Here is a 10,826-nt window from a genome sequence, read left to right on the forward strand (position 1 = left end):
ATGAAAAAAATGATAGAAATTTCATTCATTTCATTGGATAACTAATGGAATAAACAAACATAGCAAACAAATACAAAAGATTAATAGAAATAAAGAATAAAGTAACCAACACCTCCAAACTTATTGTGCTGGTGTGTCATTCCCGTGTTCTTCTGCAGAGTCTTCATCCATAAAGCGCAAAGGGTTCCTTAGGTGAGTAGGTAGCGGTGGCAAGGCAAACATTCCAACTAGGACATGATTAATATACTGCGTTGTGTAGACAAACTAGTCCTGCATTCTTCTTGTTTGCTGCCACAAGTAATCCCTTAGAACCCTATTTTGTTGTTGAAGAGTTTTAATGGACGTAGCCAGTGGTCTGAGTTGATCAACTCGTCAATATCAATGCGTGGTTGTAGCGGTGTTGGCTCTTCAATTCTTTCAACTGAGTCTTAAATATTTCATGCGTTACTTGATCCTAACCTAGTTGGTTCAAAAATGATTGGAGAAGGTACAAAAGTTGGAATTGGAGCTGGTAAAGGCAAAGGAAGGGGACTAGGGATTTCTTGATCTAAATTGGTAGTCTCGTGCTGCGTTGATAAAAAATCCCTTCTTGCGGGGACAAAGGTGAGTTTAGGGGCAGTATGTTTAAGTCTGGTTGTGCTTCTTCATCAGTAGACGCATGCTCTACTTCGTAATCTTCATTTTTCAAAGTTTCATCGTTGTGTTCAATCAACCGGATGCATCTTCTTTTAGGGGGCCCGTTTGGAGGGTTGAGGTCTGGTTGCCGCGCCTTGCGAGGTAAGGCAGGCTGGTGCGACGAACCACGAAGTAGACGCCTGATCAACTTGATATCCATCAGACCATCGATTTCCTCATAATCATCCCTTAGAGGGATGCCCCTGCATTCACACAGCGCACAGATTAGCCAAAGGAAATAGAGTTGTCCACGAGGTTTTACTTTAATGGATTTGATCTGGTCCCTTATTATTCTTCCTTCGTCTAGAGGAATGCACTGCATGATGCAGTAAGTGGCCATGACGCGTTCTCTTGATAATGTTTCATCATGCGTTGTAGGCATGATGTTTTTCTTAATCAAATAATACCATAAGTTTACATCTGGTTTCAGATTCCTGGAAGCTAAGATCTTTACTCCATTTCTTGATGTTTGCCAAGTGCTTCCAAGTTTGGCCACTACTCTTAATGCATCTTCTATCTGGCTTGGAGTTGGATGTTCTAAGATGTGATTTCCGTCTACGTTTAGGTTACTTGCAATATTGAACACTTCATTAATTTTGTCAGCTGAGAAGCGCACCAAAACACCATCAACGAACGTCGTATTTCTCTCCATATCAAACTCACTGCTATAAAATTGGCGGACAAGGTTAGGCCAAATCCTTGTATGTCCAACCCATAGTTGACCCCAACCCATTGCATCCACAGTTTCAGTTATATATGATGGCAATAGGTTGCATTCGGGGAAGAAGCCCTTATCGACAAGGATGTCACTAAACTGGCGCTTCTTCCCTTTGGTCTTTTTAGGTAACGTGTCAGTTACCTTGCATCCTCAGGACCAGATGCGGGCTGCTCTTCTTCATCCTCCAAAATTAATTTCCTTTTTCTCATCACTCTCTTTTCTTTCGATGGCCCTTCATCCGCGTCATATTGGCGAGGTTGCGACGCGTCCGGGCCAATTTCCCTTTCTCCCTTTTCTTCTTCTTCCAACTCTGCTTCAAGCATCATCGCATAACGGTTCGCTTCATCAATTTCAAGTGATGCATCGGTTGGGTCAGGACGCATCACTTGTTCCTCTTCTTCTTGGCCCTGGTTCAAACTTACCAAAATCGCTTTGAAAACTTCTTGCTCGTCTCTTCGAGCCAATTCTGCAAGTTTCGCGCTATTTTGCTTTGACGTAGGACTATCAGAGCTGAGCCTGGGGGGAATGATAATGGGTGAATACGACTGAATGGGTTGGCTAGCTCCTTCTACTTTAATGGGGTAAATGGTGGCTAAGGGTTGGATGGATAATGGAAGAAGTGGACGCACTGCAGGCGATGGTGCAGTGTGGAGATGAGCGAAAATAAGGTCATACGTCGCACCCATCGGCGTAATATTTGGAATGAACAGTGGTGGGGTGGGCTTTGTGTAGGGTTTCTCGACAACTTCAGAGGAACAAGGGCGCTACCACCTTGGTTTGATTGGAGTTTTGGGTTTAGATTTTGCAGCGGTTTTGGGTTTTTGATGGGTTTTAAAGGATTTCAGATTTGTGGTGGTTTCGATGGGTTTTGATCGAGATGGTCACTAGGATGTAGAGGAAGGTTCGTCGTGCGAAGGCTTGGTCGGAAAGGGAGTTTTCGAGGTTTGGTGAGGGTTTGGAAGGGGCGACATTGAAGCAGAAGAAGACGAAAAGGAACTTAATGGCGACATGCCTTCGTAGCTCATTGATTGGTTTTGGCTGTCAGATGCTGAAGACATTGTTGCCAAATGATGACCGTTATGGACTTGATTGAAGGGCAGTAAGGCTTCGGGAGCTAGGGTTTTTTTTCGAAGTAGGAATGAAGGAGGTGGAAGACGAAGAGATTTCGAAGGTTTGCGTTTTATAGGTCTGAGAGAGAGAATGGTGTTGTCAGGTGGCGCCTGACATCCTCATTTATTAAGATGACAAAAGGACGTGCCTAGGGTTTCGAGATGCATCCTTTCGATTTGGGCCATGCATTGCTTTAAGTCCAATGCGTCAGTTTTATTCCCATCTAAAGCTTCTTTTGGTTGTACACAAATTTTTTTATTTAAATTAAATAAATCTCTTAAATAAAAAAGCGATAACAATCATCAATCAACTAAAACGTAACGCAAAGACAAGCAAACAATCAGAGTAAACTCAAATGCAGTCATAAAATATAATGCAAAAGAAATGAATGTAGAAGAAGCATCCCTGGAATGTGTGTCGATGTGAACGCAGGGATGCTTCGACATAAGCCTCAGTTGGCTTCACGTAATACGAGGGTTGACTTCTGTCGTTCTACACCATCTTCAAAGTAGGGCTTCACTCTTTGCCCATTTACCTTGAACGTATTTGTGCCATCCTCCTACGTCAAATCTACTGCTCCATGTGTATTCCCTAGGGTTTTCGTATTGCTGGGCAAGACTCCTGCCTGCCGATTCTTCAACTCACTCACAATCTGCCCCACTTGTATCTCCAGAGTTCTGATGGAAGACGCCTGACTTTTTAGCAATGCATCGTTCTAGGCGATATACTCCTTCAAGAGGTTTTCAAGTGGAGATGCTAAACTCGACGCATGACCTCCTCTATTAAAGGATTGTTGGTACGGCTGCTGGGACTGGAATCCAGGCGGCGGTCCTTGCCTTTGCTGCTGGTTTACCCCTGAGTGGTGTGGCTCCTGTTGATAACCTGCCCAAGAGAAATTTGGATGGTTCCTCCATCTGGGATTATATGTGTTTAAGAATGGGTTATTTTTAATAAAGCATACTGATTGTGGATTTTGTGGGCAATTAGAGTAGGAATGGGGATCTCCACAGCCCACACAGCTAACCATGAGCTGTACGAATGTTTCTACCTAATTTACCTTTTGTGAGTTTGATGCGTTCCCCAGTGACATATTCTACAAAAGGTTTGTCATAGTAGCCACTTGTGCAGAAAGCATGGCTATTGCGTTAGAGTCAATAGAATTCACATTCTGAGATCGCCTCTTCCTTTTTGCTCTTGCGTCGTAAGTGTCATCCACCAATTCCATATTATGCTTGGCTATGCGGTCCATTATTTCCTTAGCTTCATTATAAGATTTGTCCATGATACCGCCAGCTGCAATTGCATCGGCTGCCATTTGAGACGCTCTGTTTAATCTGCCATAGAAAGTCTCCATCTGGATGGTTAACGGTAATCCATGATTAGGGCAATTCTTGACTAATCCTTTAAAGTGCTCCCATGCGACACCCAAGGTTTCAGCTTCTTCCTGCTCGAAGTTCATGATCTCTCTCTGTCTCCTTGCATTTATGGTGGGTGGGAAGTATTTCTGCATGAATTTCTCCACCAACTTTTCCCAAGTCGTGATCTCTCCAGGCTCCAAAGAACTTACCCATTGCTTTGCGTCATCACGCTGAGAATATGGGAATAAAGATAACCTGATAGCTTCTGGAGTGATTCCAGGAATCACAAGCGAGTTACACGTTTCAGGAAACTTTCATGTGGACATGAGGGTATTCTCCCCGAGCACCCCCAAATTGTCTAGCTGTTTGGAGCATTTGTAACTAATAACTTGTAGAAATACAAGTTATTTGTACTGCCTTATCTAGATATTGCGGCCAAAAGAGATTAAATATACGCCAATTGTATGGAAATTAGCTCAAAAATAATATAATTATGAATTATCGCAATTACACCCACTAACATCGTTAAGATGGAAGAAAAGGAGAATTCTACTCTGTTTTGTAGGAAACCAAGTCACCGCTTGTGATCAAGGCTCAAGAAAAAATGACCAACGCATCTCTGTCAAATTGCGCCTGTCAATCAACACTGAAAAGACAATTAACGTAATGACGACGCAGTGCGACAGTCGATCCAGAGCTGACTTTTAACAGCATGTGGTAATAAAAACAACACCGCATGCGAACACTCGATCGAAAGATGTAGCTGAGCAACACAAAAGCGGACGATGTTGACTCGTGTACAACTAACGATTGTGCAGATTCGACGATCTGATTGCATAACAGAAGGAATAATATCCCTCAATCTTCGAAATTTCCATAACAACAAGTGGGGACCACAAGGCCGGAGTCAAAGATCTTCACCTATAAATACCCCATCGAATTCACAAGAAAAGAGGTTACTGGATACGGGGCTAATTGCTACTAGTATATTGAGAGAAAGGCTGAGCTGAGTGCTAAACTGAAGAAATCCGGGAAGGATAAGAGACAAGGCTGAGAGGTAAGTCTCAGTGTTCATCTGCCAGATCCCCGTCGCGAAGCTCTTTTACTCAGATCACTACTACCGGTTGAGCAAGCCTGAGAGGGAAGCTCATCCTTCCATACGATCCATCCTGACCGGCAAGCAAATCTCCATCCAAATCGGTGCCGAAATGTTGGCGCTATTTGTATCTGTTCTATCTCTTTTCATCATTGTAGTTCATCTTCTTTATCTTTTCATTCACACACCATGTTTCAGACTTTAAATAGATATATTGAATGTCTTGATCGTTTTCATCACCACTTTTCTGTCTATTTCCATACCTCTGTTTATTACTTTCTTCATGATGTGTTCTTAATCCCCTGGTAGTTAATATGAACTAAACGAGTACTTAACCTGTATTAAAGAGATAATTGCATTTAGCTAAGGCATGCTAAATGGCATCTTCACCTGTGAGAGCAGAAGTGAAGATGCCATTCTGATCAATCGAGAGAAGATTAGAATAATGCGTTAACTAGAGCGAGTAGTACTTCTAGACATGGAAGTAACCTTGCATTCATTACGTTCGTCTCTGTTTCACCACAGACATGTGGGAATGCGGCCGATCACTGAAAGGTGTACGCTAAGGGAAAAACGGAACCGTACCACTTCAACGCAATTAAGAACTTGCGATGTTTATATTAGTTATCTTTCTGTTTCTGTTTCGTACATAAGACTTGTCATCACATTACATGATCTTTGTATAATCTTCACAGCCAGCCTTAACCTCAGTATCTTGTACCATTAAGCATGTATCTTGTACCATCTTAGCTTAGGTTTACTGCACTTTATTTTATTATCGTATTTTATTGCTTTCTCTTACTTTAACGCAATTTTAAATACTTGTACAATCCATACTTTTAAAAGATTGAAAAACCTGGTCGCATGTATTATAAACATAACGCAATAACCTCAAACAGTCCCTGTGTTCGACCTCGGATCACACCGAGAAACTTGTTGTTGAATTATACTTGGTTCTAATGTAAGGAAACTTGTGACAATGCACAACATACTACAAGAACATTCATTAATAACGCATATCTAGAAGTAGTATTGCATGAATTAAGTCAAGTCAGGTCATTATTGCATATCATGGGCTTGAATCGTGTGTGCATATTATATAGCTCAATTCACTGTTAACAAGTTTATGGCACCGTTGTTGGGGAATCTGGTTAACGGTTTATTGTTTGAGTGTGTTTATGGTATTTTGCAGGACAGATCTCATTGTACTGGCAGTTTAATGCGGAGAGTAGCTTAACAGTTTATGAGTACTGGTGCTAAACCAGAATTCGAAGCTAACCCTGAGATCGAGCGTACATTTCATGCACGGGTACGTCAGAACCGAATTAGGCGAAAGAAGGCAGCAAGCATGGCGGACAACAATGATAATGCGGTTCCGGTGGTTAATCAAGGGGCTATTCGACCAGCGCAGGATACCGTTTTCCTGGTAGCTGATCGCAACATCCCAATGAGGAATTATGCGGCACCCAATCTGTATGACTTTTCGCCTGGGATTTCGAGGCCTACTGTCGAGGAGAATGCAAGGTTTGAAATTAAGCCGGTCATACTTCAGATGATCCAAAATGCCGGGAAATTTGGGGGTCTGCAAGGTGAAGATCCACACGCCCACCTGACTAGCTTTGTCGAAAGGTGCGGATACTTCTCTCTACCTGGCATAGCCCTGGAGAGTATAAGACTGTATTTGTTCCCTTACACCTTGAGGGACGAGGCCAAGAAAGTGGGGCTCACTCACTAAACCAAATGAAATTACTCATGGACCAACTGGTGGAGCGATTTATGAAGAAGTTTTTCCCCACCACCGTCAACGCAAGGCGGACGGAAGGACGTGCTGAACTTCCGAGCAAAGAAAGAATGAGACCCTGAGCACCGTCTGGGTGCGATTTAAAAGATTGGTGAAAAATTGCCCGCATATCGAGATCCGCGATGCGTCTTGATGGAAAACTTTTTACAACGGCCTGAACAGATCAACACAGGCTGTTGCTGACACCTCCGCGGCAGGAGGTTATTATGGATAAAACATACACAGAGGGCTAAGGTCATCCCTTGACTGCATATCACGAAACATGGATGATTGATCAATTGATGATATGGAGGCCGAGGCATCGATAGACGAAAGAATGAAACTGCCAGTGTCCCTGCGGAGACAATGACCACGTTGGTCGCACAAATGGCCGCGGTGTCCTCCATCCTCCAGTCGATGGCAATTAATCAATGAGCCATCCCTCAACAATCAGTGTAACCTCCTGCACTGGCTCAAGTGGCTGCAATAAGTTGTGTCAATTGTGGAGGGGCTCATGCAGCTAAAATGTGCCCATCGAACAACCAGCAAGTATGCGTCATCCAGAACAACCCCTTTAGCAACACCTATAATCCTGGCTGGAGAAGCCATCCTAACTTCAGTTGGGGAGGTAATCCCAACCTAGGGGACTCAATCAACCATCAAGGTGGCAGTCGAGGGAATCCTCATTTTCACCAAAATTTAAATCAAGTGCAACAGAGACAATCGCATCACCAGCAACCTTCATCTTCTAACACTTCTAAAAGCTCTTTGGAGACCCTGCTAAAGCAATACATGGATAAAAATGACGCAGTGATGCATGCACAGATGTCTTCGATTAGGAATTAGGAGATCTAGGTGGGCTAGCTGGCTTCCGATCTGAGAAGCAGAGCACCAGGAACGTTGCCCAACAATTCAGAAGCCCCGGGATCTATAGGAAAGGAGCAATGTCCCTAGGACATTGGGCAGGCAAGTAGGACCGCCTGCGGAGATGTGGATTGCGCCCATTAGAAAAACGCATTTTTCGATCCATATCTCACTACTCTGTTTAATGCTTTCTTAAATTCCTGTCTATTTGAATTCTGAATTTTGACTTTGATTCCTCATTTAATTCATCCTTGACTTTATGAATTTATTTCTTCATTTATTTCCTTTGCATTTATTTCTGTCTCGTCTTTAATTCTTTGAGTTTCTCTGTAATTAATGCGTTGAGCTTTAAATGGTGAATGATGAAGTAATAAAGAAAAAAATCTATTGTCGCAAGTCATAGCACTTGCGTTGATGAAAAAAAAAATAAATAAATAAATAAAATCATATAATCAACAAGTATGCAAGGCGATAATGGACGCATCTTGAACAAATAAGATACACTTTGCGTTCACCCAATTCAACTGTATTGAGTTGAGGGGTGTGTTGCGCTCGTATATATCATCCGCCCGTCCTTAGCTAAATGCACTATATTGAGGTATCCTCTAGAAATGTGTTTGGTTAAGGGGTGTGTTGCGGGGATATATGCGTTGTTACCCGTCCTCGGTGAAGATGCAATTGTGTTGGTGAGCACATTGCGTTAATCTTTATCTTGCGTCTATTCAAATAAAATATTAAAGAAAACTATTTTTATAATTTGGGGGGAAGTCCAATCGTTTCGTATTCCAAAGCAATTATGATTCAGCAGACGAAAGGACAGATCTTTTCTGAAATTCCATAAATGAGGGAGGTCGAACGACGCGCCTTTTGAGTGTCTCGAGGCCGGTCGCCGCAAAAATAGCATTGGGCCCACTACGGCCCAACCTATAAATAGAGCCCCTTCCCTCGTGGTAAATCTTTACCTCATTTTGGAAATCAGAAACCCTAGCGCCTTAGCATCCGAACTTTCTTCTTCCATACCATTCCAGCATTTTACCAGTCTTCCAAGCTTAGCTTCCATGGCTGACCAAACTCCCAACCAATTTGCTTCACCATCAACCCCTAACCAAGTAGCCATGCGAGAGGCAGCTTTTTAGGCTGCCAGTCGCAGACGCACCTCTTAAGCCCACACTGTCCCCAAACTCACCGAGAGAGCCTGGAGAAACCCCCTGCTCGTTAAGCCTCCTCTGTTCAAAGGGGGAGGAAGCACTAAAAGCACACCTACTCCAACCCCTGCCGTGTCAACTGAAAGTGAGAGGAAGAGACGAGATGATACGGAGGTGTTTGGCAACATTTTGAGTAACCTGGAGCTAGGAGGTGGACTACCCGAGGTAGAGGTTATAAACCAACCACTGTCTACGGAGGAGAAGACGGTGGTGGTGGCGATGGAGTAGTGGTGGCGGAGGTAGTGGCGATTGAAGAAGAAACGAGAAGAGACTTTCTAGCCCCAGAGATTTCTGAGGTGACTACCAACGCAGAAGCCTATGATACGGACCTTCAAGAAGAGAAGAAGAAGAGATTTCGATAGAGGAGGCCAAGGAGGCTGAAGTTGTGTTGGAGACCCCTGACGTTGTGTTGGAGGAGGTTGCAAGGGAGGCGCAACCAGAAGTGGCTGAGAAGAAGAAGAACAACAACAACAACAAGGGAAAGAAGGCTGAAAAGGCTGAATCTTCCCATCATCACAAGGAGAGAAAGAATAAAGAGAAAAAGGATGATGATGAAGATGAAAAGGCCAAGAAGGAAAGAAAGATGAAGGAGAAAGAAGGAAAGAAAGATGAAGGAGAAAGAAGAAAGAAGAATGTGCCAGCGTGAAGAGAGGTGATTAAGAAAAGAAGAGGGCTGCAAGCCCTGAGAAGGATGGAGAATCGACCTCTGTGAGGGAGGATAGGGGGAAACAACACAGTTGATGGAACCGGTGCAACCTAAAACAACATAAATGGTTGCGACCGATGAAGGAGAAGAAGCAGAAGGAACCCCCCTAATGCAGCGTCGCAGGGAGAATGTGCCTCAAGGGTCTAATATTGACCCTCAAAGATTAATTATCGCATTGGAAAAGAGAGAGAAAAAAAGAAAAGAGGAGGAGGAGAAGCAAGAAAAGATGGAGAGAGGTAAGCTCATTATCGTAGAGAGAAATAGAAGAAGAAGATTGAATTATGAAGAAATGCGAAGCAACAATGAGCTTGCCAGACATGAAGGGATACGGAAGCGCGAGGAGGAACAACGTCTATTGCTAGCCTCTGAGCAATTTGAAGAAGAGTTTGCGAGAGAAGAACGAGAAGAAGAATAAGAAGAGAGGAGGAGAAAAGATTGTTGGAGGAGAAGGAGAAAAAACGCGAATCTAATTTGTAGCGTTTAATGAAGAAAAAGGGAAAAGAACTCGCAGAGCGCGAGAAAGAAGAGCAATGCAGAGAGCGGAAGAAGAAACAAAGACAAGCAGACCACCATGCGTTGGCTAAGGACAAAGGCAAGGCAATCGCAGAGAGCAGCGAGCTCGCATCGGCCATAAAGCTTTCATAAAAAAGAAAAGAGAACGATGACATGCTAATTGAAATGGGCTTCTACCCTGTGCCGACACCACTACCTGACCTCATCACGAGCGTAATTATGGAACATGGGTGGGACACATTCTACTAGTGCCCATCCATCATTGTGCCTCAGGTAGTGCGGGACTTTTACCGTGGGCGTCTACATGAAAATAGGGATGCGATGACCTTTAAAGGAGAAACTGTATCCTTCAGCGCAAGGGACATCAACGAGTTATATCAGATGAAGGAAAACCTTGATGCACCAGGGAACAAGATTATTGATGATCCTATAGAGCAACAAATGGAAGATGCGCTAAGGGTACTAACACAATCGGGCACAAGGTGGTCGGTTTCACTTAAAGGCATCCGCACCCTGGAGTCCAAGTCCTTGCTTCCGAAGGGAAGGCTCTGGGTTTACCTGGTCAAGAAGCGGTTGATCCCGACAACACATGACAGAACCGTATCAAGGTATCGAGCCATGGCCGCATACTGCATCACATGTGGCATTCCTATCGACGTAGGGCGGTTGATCACAAGGCAGCTCACAGCATTAGTGGGGCATATCCGAAGGCAGTACTTCTTCCCATGGGTCGTTTCAAGTCTGTGCCTATCTATGGGCGTAGGTATTGATGAGGAGCCCATGCTAGAAGTCCACGACCTC

General features: G+C 43.7%; 1 non-coding gene across 1 annotated transcript; it reads left to right on the plus strand.

Moving 5' to 3' along the window:
* Positions 1-3,873: 3,873 nt before the first annotated feature.
* Positions 3,874-3,977, plus strand: LOC120072421. The gene has a single exon (XR_005480480.1). It is a non-coding gene; the product is annotated as a small nucleolar RNA R71 (small nucleolar RNA).
* Positions 3,978-10,826: the final 6,849 nt, after the last annotated feature.

The sequence above is a fragment of the Benincasa hispida genome, chromosome 2, assembly GCF_009727055.1.
Source record: "Benincasa hispida cultivar B227 chromosome 2, ASM972705v1, whole genome shotgun sequence".
In the NCBI taxonomy this organism is placed as follows: Eukaryota; Viridiplantae; Streptophyta; class Magnoliopsida; order Cucurbitales; family Cucurbitaceae; genus Benincasa; species Benincasa hispida.